Below are 15541 nucleotides of genomic sequence, written 5' to 3'. Positions count from 1 at the left end.
AAGTAACAAGGAGCGGGCATCTGAACCATCCCTTCCGACTGGGCTTTAACGTGCTGTCGACAGCACGGGTGACCTTTGAACCACGTGCGGGGGAGGAGGGGTGCCAAGCTCCCTGTGTTTGAAAACCTTCATTTAAATTATAGTCGGTCTTCCTCCATATATGTGGTTCCTTCATTTCTGCCGTTCCTCCGTATCCACAGTTTTGTATCCAAAAATTTAACCGTGGGTCATGTAGTATTGTAGTATTTATTACTGAAAAAAAAATCCACACGTAAGTGGATGCACACAATTGTTCAGGGACCAGCCGTCTGTGTACTTTGTCTCCTACAGAATGCCTCTGCCCTTTTCCTGAAGTTGGGTTTGTTATTTATTGAAGAAGCCGTAAGACACCAGTGACCTAGGTGGTCTGTTTCTAGTGATTCATAAACACTAAGGTAGTGCCTATGTAGTGAATCTTCTGGATTCAGGTGACAGTGAGTCTTCTTTCTCTGGAAACTACTCCTCACATTCAAAGGGCACTCCAACCCCCAAGGCCAAATCTTACAGTGGACAGAGCTCAGGGGCTCTAGAGCCTGGCAGTGTGGGTTCAAAGCCTGGCTCTGACACCTGCTAGCCATGTGACCTTGGGAAAGTCCCTCGGCTTCTCTAAGCCTCCATTTTCTCCCCTCACTTCAAAGGGCTGATCTCCAGATTAAAGAAGATAAGATGTATAAAATACATAGACAGCAGCAACCCAGAGTAAGCTCTCATTACACCAGCAGTGGTAATTTTGCTATTTCCTGACCTGATCCCTTAAGTATAGTTGATGGATCCAGGGCTGTGTCTGAGCCAGGCTAGAGCAATCACATCCCGTCTAGGAATTTGGAATTGGAAAGTGAAAGCCTCAGAGAACGAATGCTGTCAAAATAGCCGAATTGAACGTTGCTGCTCAAATGTTTGTCAGAGGATCAGTAGCGTCAGTATCACCTAGGAGCATGTTACACGATACACAATCTCAGGCTCCTCCCCAGACCTACTGATACAGATGGAGTTTCCACAAGGTGAAGATTACAGTTTGAGACACACTAGGAGGAATGTCTACTACCTCCTTGGAAGGCATCCATCATGAGCTTTGTTTCTTCAAACCTGCAGCGATACCAGTGCAGATTTTTATCAAATTGTTCAGTCGCTCAGTTGTGTCTCACTCTTTGTGACCCCATGGACTGTAACACGCCAGGCTTCCCTGTCCTTCACCACCTCCCGAAGTTTGTTCAAACTCATGTCTATCGAGTCGGTGATACTATCCAACCATCTCATCCTCTGTCGTCCCCTTCTCCTCCTGCCCTCAATCTTTCCAGCCTCAGGGTCTTTTCCAATGAGTCTGCTGTTCATGTCCGGTGGCCAAAGTATTGGAGCTTCAGCATCAGTCCTTCCAATGACTATTCAGAGTTGATTTTCTTTAGGATTTTAGGTCGTATTGTATCGAGTGTGACCAGCTAATGCCTTGTCTTTTTTTTTTTTTTTTACATTAAAAAAATACTTATATTTCTGGCTGAGACCCATTTTGGCTCCGTCTTCGTCGCTGTGTGCAGGCTTTCTCTGGTTACAATACGCTGGCTTCTCCTCGTACTGCTTTCTGTTGTTGCAGAGCACAGATTTTAGGTGCTGGGACTTCGGTAGCTGCAGCACAAGGGCCCTAGAGGGCGGGCTTAGTAGTTGTGGCCCACGGTCTTAGAGGAATCTTTCTGGACCAGGGATTGAGCCCATGTCCCCTGGATTGGCAGGCAGGTTCTTCAGTCACTGGGCCACCACAGAAGTCCTGCTTTATCTTTTATAAGTTTGGGCTAGCTCTAGTTACTTTCTGATTCTTGTAACCCTGCAGTCTCAATAGCACTGCTGACTATATTGAAGAAATCTTGCAGGACGCTATAGCTTTTCCACTGTATCCTATCATGAAGATGAATCTAGAATCAGAGGAGGGGTTTCGCTTCTAAAGTCAGCACATAAGGTGAGAATTAGTTCTGGTCAAAATGATGCCAGAAAACGTGTTAGAGATGTGCCATGTGAAACAGTGCTGTGTCATCTTTCAGCCACTGCAATATGGCTGGCCCTGCAATACACTGCCAGAGAAGGCGATGGCGCCCCACTCCAGTACTCTTGCCTGGAAAATCCCATGGACGGAGGAGCCTGGTGGGCTGCAGTCCATGGGGTCTCAAAGAGTCGGACATGACTGAGCGACTTCACTTTCACTTTTCACTTTCATGCATTGGAGAAGGAAATGGCAACCCACTCCAGTGTTCTTGCCTGGAGAGTTCCAGGGACGGCGGAGCCTGGGCTGCCGTCTATGGGGTCGCACAGAGTCGGACACTGAAGCGACTTAGCAGCAGCAGCAACAATACATTGCTACATCTTCACTTGAGCCCCAGCTGAAGTAGCTTCTCTTTCATGACCACATGGTACTTATTTTTAAACCCTAGATGCACATTTTGCACAAAAAGACCTCACTATGGAAGCTGAGAAAATGGATGCATATTTCCCAGTTTATATCCACTCTGGGGCATAAGCTCATCGAATGAAATGGCAATCAACTTTACCTGCACGATTTATTTCTTCCTTTCTTGTTCTCTCTCTTGTTTCTCCTATCTCTGTCTCTCTCTGGTGTGTAGAGTTGACTGTTCACAAATTAATGTGAGCATGTTAGGATGCTAAGTCTGTTGGTTCTCAAATCTTTGACGTACATGGCACACTGTCCAATTGAGGTATATCTAACAGTTACTAAAAGGCATTAAAGGCTCTACGAGATAATAAAGAAGCCGGCAACCATCGCCCAATAAGCACCGCTGCAGCGTCACCATGCTCGTCTCTAAAGGCCTCCAGGCAGCACGCCCTTCACCTGCCTTCCAGCCTGACCTTCACTTCTCCTCTGCTGTCTCCTGGCAGTTGTATCCCACATCTGGCCGTGTCACTGTCTAACAAGTTTCACCATAAACCAACCATGTGTGGCCTCAGTCCCAGCAAATATAAGTTTTTTCATATATTGATCAAAATTTGGCAGACCATGGTGAAAGTCTCTAGTCCACTGCTCTGCTTAAGGATAGTCCTCATACAGCCATGTGGATGAACCTAAAAAATGTTACGCTAAGTGAAATAAGTCAGACACAAAATGACAAATACTATGAGTCCACTTCTATGAAATGTCCAGAACAGGCAACTTCATAGAAACAGAACATAAATTCCAGGTTACTAGGGGCTGGGAGAAGAAAAGGGAAGTCCCTGCTTGATGGTTGCAGAACTTCTGTGATGAAAAGCTTTGGAAATCGTGGTGATGGTTTCATTGCATCGTTATAAATATAATTACTGCCACTATAATTAATGGAAAATTTGATGGGACACATATTGTCCTACAATTTAAAAAAGTGGGGAAAGTAGTGCTCTATTGTCCATATTACCTGTGGTTCAGGTGGTAGGAAATCTGCCTGCAGTGCAGGAGACTGAGGCTCGATCCCTGGGTCGGGAAGATCCCCTGGAGAAGGAAATGCAACCCACTCCAGTGTTCTTGCCTGGAGAATCCCATGGACAAAGGAGAATGGTGGGCTACAGTTCGTGGGGTCGCAAAGAGTCAGACACAACTAAGCAGCTAATATACTCTGTCCATTTTCAGTCAGCTCAGTTCAGTCACTCGGTCGTGTCCGACTCTTTGCAACCACATGGACTGCAGCATGCCAGGCTTCCCTGTCCATCACCACCCCCCGGAACTTACTCAAACTCATGTACATCAAGTCAGTGATGCCATCCAACCATCTCATCCTCTGTCGTCCCCTTCTCCTCCCGCCTTCAATCTTTCCCAGCATCAGGGTCTTTTCCAATGAGTCAGTTCTGCATATTACCAGGTCTGAATTCTTAAGATTCTCATATTTCAGTTAATGGTACTGCTTCATTCATCTCCAAAGAACACCATCTACTCCATTCAAAATTCTTTCCATTCTCTCTTCATTCTCTCAAAGGCCACCACACCTGTGTATGCAAACACACTCTGGATGTTTTCTCATTTCCCTAGTTTTCCACATGCTCAAGAATTATTTATAAATTGTTAGTTTAAAAGATTATTACCTATTCTGTGCAAGGTACTGGGAATAGCACATTCTCATATATGGGCTCCACTCCTTAGAAGTTTACAGTCTAATCAGGGACTCAATCAAGTTCATAGGTCATTGGAATATAGTGCAAAGTGGTATGATCAGGGATGCAGAATAAAGAGTGGGCAGTTAACCTCTCTGGGGGCAGGGTGCAGTCTAGGAAGGCTTCCTGAGGGACGTAACCTCTGATTCTCTCTGTGTGTATTCAATATTTCTATTACTTTGTTAAACAGAAAGAAAAATATTTTTTTCCCCATAATTATCAAGTGTCAGGCAATATTGTATAGTCGCCATCTAAGAGCAGAGTCAGCAGCAAGCAGTGTGTGGTGTTAACATTGCAGGGCACTAGCCAGTTAATAGGTTCTTGTCCAGAAACCATAGCTACACAACCATCCTGACTGTAATGGACCCTCTATCCTGCAGTAATCCAAGCACATCAGAACTAAAATGATCATTATTTTCAAAAGTTAAAAAAGAAAAAGGATAAAAAAATGTTGACCAGGATATGGGAAAACTTATTTTTATATACTACTACTAAAAATATATGTTAGCATAACCATTCTAAGGGTTATTTCAAACCAACTGTTAAAATCCATGGTGGATGGAGGAGGGATGGATTGGGAGTTTGGGATTAGCAAATGCAAACTATAAAACACTGAGTATAACTGAATCACTGTGCTGTACCAGAAACTAATAAAACATCATAAATCAACTATACTTCAATAAAATTATTTTTTTAATTAAAAAAATATTATGATTTTCTTTTGCTTTTCTTTAAAGATTTATTTCCTTTTTTTAATTTTTGGCTGTGCTGAGTCTTCGCCGCTGCACACAGGCTTTCTCCAGTTGCAGAGCAGGGGCTTTTCTTGCTGCAGAACATGGGCTCTAGATGTGTGGGCTTCAGTAGCGAGGGCTCAGCAGGCTCACGGGCTTAGCTGCTCCGTGGCATGTGGGATCTTCCCAGACCAAGGATCGAACCCATGTCCCCTGCATTGGCAGGCCGATTCTTAACCACTAGGCCACCAGGGAAGCCCTGTGAGTTTCTTAAAATCTGAAGGACAGGATACCTTTAGACCAAGGAAACAGCATATATAAAATGCTTGGTCTTTAGTTTCTTTTTCTTCCCTCCTCCTTTTTTGAGGGTTAGGAGGAAGGGTTCTGGAAATTAATAAGTTAAACTTGGGAGATAGGAAAAAGTGTCTGTGTATGACCCCTCTGAGCCATCGCTAAGATTACATATAAATAACTGAAAAAATGGTGGCTCCTGCTCTTTGGATATCAAGTGATATAGTGGACGGAACACAGGCTTTGGGGCCGCTTTCTCGCCTGGTGGTCTTCTCAGTAGAAATAATGATAAAACCTAATTGTCTTGTCATACAGTCAGGTTCTGCATATGCTGTCACATTTAATCCTCACAGTGTACCCATAAAGCAAGTCCTAGCATTACTCCCATTTTATTTATTTGTATTATTTTTGGAAAAGCTCTCTGAAGAAGCTACAGAATTTTTGTTGGTGGTGTTGTTATTTTTATTTGTTTTAGTTTTGGCCACGCCGTACAGCTTTCAGGATCTCAGTTCCCCAGCCAGGGATTGAACCTGGGCCATGGCAGTGAAAGCACCAAATCCTAACCACTAGACGACCAGGGAACTCACCCCCATTTTATAGATAAGCAAACTGATGCTTTATTAGGTTACATGCCCAAGGTCATTTTCCTCAGCCCTCAGATGGGATTGAAGGGGCTGATTTGTTGCTATTAGACGTGGTTAGGAAATATCCATGTATAGTATCTAACACAGGAGTTGGTTCCTCTGTCTGGGATTAATGCCACTGGACCACTTTAGAAATGAGCCCTCTCTGGCACCATCCCCTTTGGTTACTTAAGAAACCAATACCTTTTGGCTGGAGCCCCATTTGGAAAAGCCTCATGGAATACATGTCTTTAAAAGGTTTCAAATTCTGGTTCCAGTTCACACATGCACCACAATAATTAAATGGTGATATAGATTTGATGGTATATAGATTTGATGCATAAATAATACTAGCCCAGCAATGAAGGGCCAACCTACCCTTCAGAAGCTGTTGCCTTGACATAGCCTGCAGATCTAGCACAGTCTCAGCAGAGCAGAAGGTCTGGTCTGGAGAGCTACCAAGGATCTCAAGGGATATAGACATCGTGAGCCCAGTGTCTGTGTTAGGGCAGTGTCAGAAGTTACTGTGCCCTGAGACTAACGAGGTAATCAGATAAACCCAGAGGGAGAAAGAAAATAGTTCCAAACTCAGAGTCCCTAGATTCTGATCAACAGTATATTTTTAACAAGCAGAAGAGTGGCCTAAATCTATGCCTGTTCTTTCAATCAATTTAGTGGCATTAATAAAGCAATTGTTAACCTTTCTTTAAAGATAATATATGAAATATTAACCCTTTTTTAAAGATAATAAGTGAAAAGGGAGATTTATGTCAATTTAAACTAAATTATGAATCAACTCTTAGTAGTAATTATTCTTTGACACAGGCTGTTCTTACATCACAAACAAAACCTATCTGGGAAGACCAAATTTGTGTTCTAATTTTCTAAATTCATTCCCAACATGGAAGACAGTAGTTGTACAGCTGATCCAAAAGAAGCTAAATAGAATCTCAGTTTGGTTTTATAAATATGATTTTCAATCACATATTTACTTTTATACTTAGCTTTACAAAGGATTCATTGTTGTTAAGTTCCTTGGGTTCTACTACAGTTCGTTTTATTTATTTATTTTTGGCTGTGCTGGATCTTTGTTGCTGCTCAGGCTTTTGGCTCAGACGGTGAAAGCATCTGCCTGCAATGCAGGAGACCTGGGTTCGATCCCTGGGTTGGGAAGATCCCCTGGAGAAGGGAATGCAACCCATTCCAGTATTCTTGCCTGGAAAATTCCATGGACGGAGGAGCCTGGCAGGCTACAGTCCATGGGGTCGCAAAGAGTCAGACACGACTGAGCGACTTCCCTTCACTTCAGGCTTTTCTCTAGTTGTGGCGAGAGGGGACTACTCTGTTGTGCTGTGCCGGGCATGGGCTTCTCATTGCAGCAGCCTCTCTTGTTGTGAAGCAAAGCCTCTAGAGAGTTCGGGCTTCAGTGGTTGCGACATGTGGGCTCAGTAGTTGTGGTGTGCAGGCTTAGTTGCCCTGAGGCATGTGGGATCCGCCCAGACCGGGGATCAAACCCTGCCCTGTATTGGCAGGCAGACTCTCATCCACTGAGCCCTTAGGGAAGCCTCCTGCAATTTGTTTTAAATAAGTAGTTTCGTAATGATACTAATAACTGTTCTCATAACTATGAATTCTGAAAATCTCTTGGTAGGGCCCTGGTCTCTCTGGCACATTTTTCTTGTTTGCTCCTGTGTTATAGGAAAGTTAAATGTACAAACTTAGGAAGAAACATGGTGTGTGATCAATTGTACTCTAAGACATAGACGCTAGGGGATATTTCATGAGTGGCTCTTGGTCCAAGGTCCCTCTTTGTATATGGGGGTGCATACAGGGAGACTTCTACTTTTCTCTACTTATTTTTTTCTCTTTTTATTTCCTACCTCTACACTATGGACCTTCAGGGCTACATTCTTCTGTTGTAGGGCCCTGTCCTTAGGATGTTTAGCACCATGCTTTGCATAAAATAAAATCCACAGAACTTATGCATCTTATCCCTAGAAGTTTGTACCCTTTGACCAACATCCCCTCAGTCCCTGGAACCACCATTCTACTATTGGTGTCTATGAGTTTGGCCTTTTTTAGATTCTAGATGTAATTGAGATCATACAGTACTTGTCTTTCACTATCTGCCTTTCTCGGCTTCCCAGGTGGCACTGGTGGTACAGAACTCGCTTGTCAGTGCAGGAGACAAAGGAGACGTGGATTTGATCCCTGGGTTGGGAAGATCCCCTGGAGGAGGGCATGACAGCCCACTCCAGTATTCTTGCCTGGAAATCCCATAGACAGAGGAGCCTGGTGGGCTGTGGTTCATAGGGTCACAAGGAGTCGGACACAACTGAAGCAACTTAGCATGCACACATCTGACTTTCCTTGTTTCACTGCCTTCAAGGTCCATATATATTGTTGCAAGAGGCACAATGTTTCCTTTTTGGTGTCCAAGTAATATTCTTTTGTGTGTGTGTATAACATATAATATATATCTCAGATTTTCTTTGTCCATTCATCTGTCAGTGGTCACTTAGCCTCTTTCTGCATCTTGGCTATGGTGACTATTTTGCAATGAACATGCGATTTCTTTGAGGTCTGATTTAATCTTTTTTGAATATATACCCACATGTGAGATTGCTGAGTCATATGGTGCTTCTATTTTTGATGTTTTGAGGAGCCTCTGTATTGTTTTCCATCATGGTTGTACCAGTTTGTGTTCTCACCAACAGTGGACAAGGGCCCTGTTTTCTCACCAAGAGAGTTGTTCTCTTATCCAACTCTCTGCGACCCCATGGACTGTAGCCTACCAGGCTCCTCTGTCCATGGGATTTTCCAGGCAGTAGTACTGGAGTGGATTGCCATTTCCTTCTCCAGGGGATCTTCCCAACCCAGGGATCGAACCCAGGTCTCCCACATTGTAGACAGACGCTTTACCGTCTAAGCCACCAGGGAAGTCCTTTTTTGATACTAGCCATCCTAATAGGTGTGAGGTGCTATCTCACTGTGGTTTTAGTTGGCGTTTCCTTGATGATTAGTCATGCTGAGCATCTTCTAATGTACCTGTTGACCATTGATATGTCTTCTTTGGAAAATGTATGTTCAGATTGCCTGCTGATTTTATATTGGATTATTTGGGGGATTTTGTGCTATTGAGTTGTGTGTATTCCACAGATACATTTGTGTGTGTGTGTGCATGTGCATGGGTGCACACTCAGTCATGTCCAACTCTTTATGACGCCGTGGACACAAAGGGCTCCTCTGTCCATGGAATTTTCCATGCAAGAATATTGGAGTGGGCTTCCGTTTCCTACTCCAGGAATCCTCCCGACCCAGAGATTGAACCTGCATCTCCTGCTTGGCAGATGGATTCTGTTACCACTGCACCCCCTAGGAATGAGATTATATATACAATTTCCACCTTGTTGAGAACTTTTATCATGAAAGTGTGTTGATTTTGTGAAACGCTTTTTCTGTATTGACTGATAGGACCATGTGATCTTAATCCTTACTTCTGTTAATGTGATGCATCACATTTATCTACTTGTGTATGTTGAACCATCTTTGCATCCCAGGGATAAATCCCACTTAGTCATGGTCTGTGATCCTTTTAATGTGCTGTTAAATTCAGTTTGCTAATATTTTGTTGAGAACTTTTGCATCTATATTCATCAGAGATATTGACCTGTAGTTTTATTTTCTTGGCCTGTCCTTATTTGGCTTAGGTATCAGGGTAATGCAGGCCTCATAAAATGAGTTTGGAAGTATTCACTCCTCTTCAGTTTTTTTGAATGGTTTGAAAAGGACTGTTATTAGTTCTTGAAATGTTTGGTGACATTCACCAGGGAAGTTGTCTGATCCTGGACTTTTTCTTTGTTAGGAGGTTTTTGATTACTGTTTCAAATTCCTTAGTCATTATTGGCCTGTTGAGATGTTTTATCTTTTTTGAAATTTTATTTATTTATTGAAGTATAGTTGATTTACAATTGTTGTCAAGTTTTAATATACAGCAAAGTGATTCAGTTTTATATATACATGTATGTATATATGTATATGTATATATATTTCTTTTCAGATCCTTGGGAGTTCCCTGGTGGTCTGGCAGGTGGGACTTGGCACTATCACTGTAGTGGCTTGAGTTCAACCCCTGGTTGCAGAACTAAAATCCCACAAGCTATGAGGCCCCTCCCCCCCAAAAAAGGCCACAAAAAACAACCCCCTAAAACAGATTATTATCCATTATAGATTATTACAAGATACTGAGTATAATTCTGTGTGCTCTACAGCATGTCCTTGTTGGTTATCTTTTTATATTTAGTACTGTGTGTATGTGGATCCCAAATGCCTAATTTATCCCCCTCCTTTTCTCTTTGAAAATCATGGGTATGTATTCAGATTTTCTATTTCTTCATGACTGATTCTTGGTAGGTTGTATGTTTCTAGGAAAGTTTTCCTTTTTAAGTTAGGCAGTTTTTGGTGTATAGTTACTCATAGCAGTTTCTTAGGATCCCTTGTATTTCTGTGGTATCAGTTGTAATGTCTCCTCTTTCATTTATAATTTAGTTTATTGGAGTCTTCTTTTTTTCTTGGTAAGTTTAGCAACAGGTTTGTCAGTTTTTTACTTCCTCAAAACACCAACCTTTAATTTCACTGACTCTTTCCGTTGTCTTTCTAGTCTTTATTTCTTTGATTTCTGCTCTAATCTTTATTATTTTCTTCTCTCTGATAACTTTGGGATTGTTGTGTAATCATTGTGTCAGACTCTTTTGAGACCCCATAGGTTGTAGCTTTCCAGGCTCCTCTGTCCATGGGATTTCCCAGGCAAGAATAGGGGAGTGGGCTGCCATTACTTTCTCCAGAGGATTTTCCCAACCCAGGGATCTGGCCAGTGTCTCTGGCTTGACAGGCAGATTCTTAACCACTGAGCCACCAGGGAAGCCCAACTTTGTTATTAGATTGTTCTTATTTTTCTAATCCCTTGAGGTATAAAGCTAGGTTGTTTATTTGAGATTTTTCTTTCTTAATAAAGGCATTTGTTGCAATCAACTTCCTTCTTAGAACTGTTTTTGCTGCATCTCATAAGTTTTAATATATTGTGTTCACATACTATTGAAGCCTAGCTTGGAGAATTTTGAACACGACCTTGCTAGTATGTGGAATAAGTACAATTGTGCAGTAGTTTGAACATTCTTTGGCATTGCCTGTTTTGGGGACTAAAATGAAAACTGACCTTTTCCAGTCCTGTGGCCACTGCTGAGTTTTCCAAATTTGCTGGCATATTGAGTGCAGCACTTTCACAGCATCATCTTTGGTGATGCTCAGCTGGATTTGAAATAGCTCAACTGGAACTCCATCACCTCCACTAGCTTTGTTTGTAGTCATGTTTCCTAAGGCCCACTTGACTATACACTCCACACTGTGGCTCTAGGTAAATGATCATACCATCATGGCTATCCAGGTCATTAAGATCTTTTTTTGTATAGTTCTTCTGTGTATTCTTGCCACTGCTTATTAATATATTCTGCTTCTGTTAGGTCCATACTGTTACTGTCCTCTGGGTTGGGAAGATCCCCTGGAGAAGGGAAAGGCTACCCACTCCAGTATTCTGGCCTGGAGAATTTCATGGACTACAGTCCATGGGGTCACAAAGAGTCAGACACGACTGAGTGACTTTCACTTACACTGTTTTGCATGAAATTTCCCTTGGTATCTAATTTTCTTGAAGAGATCTAGTCTTTCCCTTTCTAGTATTTTCCTCTATTTCTTTGCATTGTTCATGTAGGAAGGCTTTCTTATGTCTCCTTGCTATTCTTTGGAACTCTGCATTCAGATGGCTGTATCTTTTTTCTCCTGTGCCTTTCACTTCTTTTTTCAGCTATTTGTAAGGCCTCTTCAGACAACCATTTTACCTTTTGCATTTCTTTTTCCTGGGGATGGTTTTGATCACTGCCTCTAAAACAGTGTTATAAACATCCATCCATAAATCTTCAGGCACTGTATTAGATCTAATCCCATGAATCAATTTGTCGCTTCCACTGTAAATTTGTAAGGGGCTAGATTTAGGTCATAGCTGAATGGCCTAGTGGTTTTCTCTACTTTCTTCAATTTAAGTCTGAATTTGGCGATAAGGAGTTCATGATCTGAGCCACAGTCAGCTCCTGGTCTTGTTTTTGCTGACTGTATAGAGCTTCTCCATCTTTGGCTGCAAAGAATATAATCAATCTGATTTCGGTATTGACCATCTAGTGATGTCCATGTGTAGAGTCTTCTCTTGTGTTGTTGGAAGAGGGTGTTTGCTATGACCACTACGTTCTCTTGGGAAAACTCTTGTTAGCCTTTGAACTGCTTCATTTTGTACTCCAAGTCCAAATTTGCCTGTTACTCCAGGTAACAGGTTGCAGCTAAGTTCTCAGGGGCATGGAGCTGTGTCTGGGTCTGTAACCAAGACCGTGGTCTGTGAGTCAGCCGCCTAGACGTGCATCTGCCTTCTCACAGCATCTCTCCTCCATCTGTGACCGAAAGGGGGTCTTACAGTCTCCTACCTTGATCTGAAAGTGCCCACAGAGACACTTCTGTCTGTGAATAATGTCAAATTATTGTTGAAGGGGGACACAAGTGAGAAATATCTTGTGCATCCATCTTATTTGAGAAATGGATTTTAATTGGAGGTTGAATATAGGTTTCATGTGAGACACTGACTTGATAGAGAGTGGCTGCCTGGTGTGAGGCTCTGTGAAAGATTCTGAGGTTGCTCCTGGGCTGAGAGTGCCATCCTCAATTAGTTATGTCTGCCATGGCTGTGACTTAGGGGAGTGCTGACACAAGTGCCATGTATTTGTCGTTACTGATCTGTAATATAAGCCTCAGCCAGTCGTAGTAGTTGTAATTTTCTCCTGGGTGATGCCCTGACTTGGCCTTGGCAGCCCATCTGGATGCCTTGGTAGCAACTGGGTAATTGGCTGTTTATTTATCTTGCCTAAAATAGAGTACTTTTGCACTAATTAAAATTCTATTTTAATTTTACTAACGGATTGACACAGTATGCATATGTGTTTGAGCTCTCAAGAAATGTTTAAGGCTTTAAAATATGTTCTGATGCCAAGAAAGATGGAAAATCTATTGGGATGCATGCAAGAAATAGATTTACTTTAGATCAAAATATGCTAGTGAAATACCATGTTTTGATTTTTTCTTGAAACTTTGGGGTGTCATTTCTTTTCATTCTTGAAACAAACCTTTTGAAAAAAAGGGCACAGTCATTTTAGAAATTATAAATGCTGTAACATATAGAAAACCTCCAAATGATTTTATTTATTAAAAACTACAGCAAAAAAAAAAAAACTAATGCAGAGTAATTTCTTTGCCTAGATTATGCCTACACTAACTGTTAAACATGCCAATACTGTGTCCTCATAGTCTTAGTGCTTACCCAGAACCTTGCACTTGTATTCCCCCAGTTGCCGAGTGGTTGTTATTGTAAAGGCACCATCTGACACTCTATAATCCCCAGATTGCATTTCAGTGGATTGCAGTTGGACAGGCAGATAATTTTTTTTTTCAATTTTAGAAGCTCCCATCATACCCACAAGTATTTTTTTAAAGTGATGCTAGTTTGTGTTACATGGAAACATTTGCTGAGCAAAGTCAGGGAAGGTCTGGCAACCAAAGACAATGAGCAATGCTTAAATCAATCACTTTGTAATCTTTATCAGGGGGGAAAATTGAAGCCAACAGTGTGAAGTTTGTTTTGAAACATTTAGCATATGACACTGTCATTAATTTAAAAATAGGACCCAAGAATTATGTGAGGTATGTAAGGAATGACGTTGGTCACAGCATTAGGGAGACAACCTCACTGTGATTAAAAAAATAAAAGCAAAATGATGGTGATAGGATGAGCACAAATCAACCTCTGGTTGTAATTTCCCTAATAGTTTTGTAGTTGTTTTTCCTTCCTGGTTGGGGTGATTTTCTGAACCTCTAGAAGAAAACCTGGGTTTTCAAATGAAAAATTCTGAAGATTGTAAGAACCATACTGTTAAAAAATGTTCATGGCCCCTTGAAATAGTTTACTGAGAAATGTATTATGAACCAGTAAAACCGAAGAGCTCTGAAATAATCCTTCATATTGGCTGTGCCTTAAAAAAAAAAAAAAAAACTGAAGAAACAATAACTCTGACTCACTGCTGGTCTTCTGTGGCATTTTTTTCACCTCTTAACTCCACAGTTTTCTCTGGAACAACAAAAGCTCCCAAGTTCAGTTGTTGTAACTTTGAGTTGCAGCTTGAAGACCAGCTATACAGTATGGTTGGCTATATTAGATGATGACTGGTTATTTTGGGTTCAAGTTGTTTTAAACGTTGTCACAGAACCTCCTACCACCTCGCGGTGTAAACTGAGACTCTGGTTAGTCTCCAGGCTTCATAGAATTGCCAGGTGGTGATATCTGCGTCCTGATGGAGTGGGAGCTGAAATCTCCTTGTGGGAGCTCTGTTGCATGGCTGAGACCGGCGCACAGGCCTGGTTCCACGTGTCAAGGCAGAGGTGGCGACACCTGAGTTTGGGCTTTCTTTATGTTCCTGTTGTCCTCATACATTCATCAAATTATTTTTGAGAAGAACTTTGGATACTTTTGATAAGTATCACACATACCTTCCTTTTCTCCCCAGTTGCCTTAAGTGGTTCATTCATTCACTCAACCAAAATACTTGACAACTCACAGTGTGCCCTGAACCATGAGAAGACATAAAGAACAGATAGGTACTATAAGTTGTCCTTACAAAGCTTTATGATGCTGGAAACACTGGCAAATCTTTTGTTATAAAAAATGCAAGGAATAACTAAGTCAACTTTCAATTAATTTACTTATATTTTATCTTTTGTATCTTAGAATGTTACCTCTCCTCCCTTTTATATCATGAAGAAAGGGGGGGAAATAGGCTAATTAAAAATGTCACCATCTGAAGGACAAACTACTGGCATATCCCACCCAGCAGCATGCCCAGCTCTTCCTGTAGTCAGGCTGCATTTTCATCCTCACTCATTAATGTCCAGCCACAAAAGAAGAGAAAGGAGAGACAGAAGGAAGGGAGAGGAGTCCTGAAGACTGTAAATTATTTCAGCAATCAGTTGCCCCTCGATACATGAAAATCTATTACTCTTCATTCAGCATATTCATTTTGAATCTTTATCTCTTCTCGGCACTGAGGATAACAAAGCGAATGAGATAAAGTCTCTGATCTTATATCACTTGTACTCTAATGGACAATAAATAGTCAAATTGAGAATGTTGAACAGAATCCAGCATTGACTAAAGGCAGCTCCCATAGACATTGCAAAGGTGTTTTGATGGATGGCAGAAATACCTGGTTAAGTGTATATCCTACCAAAAAGACCACAGAAGGGATACTAAATCATTTAGGTTGGTAAACTCTAGTGCTTTCATTTTTAAAAATCATGTTTTATAGCCGTTTGTAGTCATGTTTCAAGCACACGCCTAGGTAATGGTGCTTTTGTATTTGTGGGAAGAAATCATTTGTGAAGAAATATTACTACTTTAATATCACAGAACACATTCCAAGTCATAAATGGTAACATTTGAAAGACAAATTGGTTTTGTCTTAGACAACAATAGACTCACCTTTAGAAACAGAGTAACCAGGGAAGACAGTTTAAGATCATATCCTGAGTCCAGGGAAAATAGGATTAATTACATTATCTACTTGTTTGCTCTTTACTAACACAGACAGCCAC

General features: G+C 41.5%; 1 non-coding gene across 1 annotated transcript; it reads right to left on the bottom strand.

Moving 5' to 3' along the window:
• Positions 1 to 5689: 5689 nt before the first annotated feature.
• On the bottom strand, positions 5690 to 5761 carry TRNAE-UUC. The gene has a single exon. It is a non-coding gene; the product is annotated as a tRNA-Glu (tRNA).
• Positions 5762 to 15541: the final 9780 nt, after the last annotated feature.

This window comes from Oryx dammah, unplaced genomic scaffold (assembly GCF_014754425.2).
Source record: "Oryx dammah isolate SB20612 unplaced genomic scaffold, SCBI_Odam_1.1 HiC_scaffold_9, whole genome shotgun sequence".
Classification (NCBI taxonomy): Eukaryota; Metazoa; Chordata; class Mammalia; order Artiodactyla; family Bovidae; genus Oryx; species Oryx dammah.
Note: the sequence above shows the minus strand (reverse complement) of the source record. Positions and strands in the feature narration are given on the sequence as shown.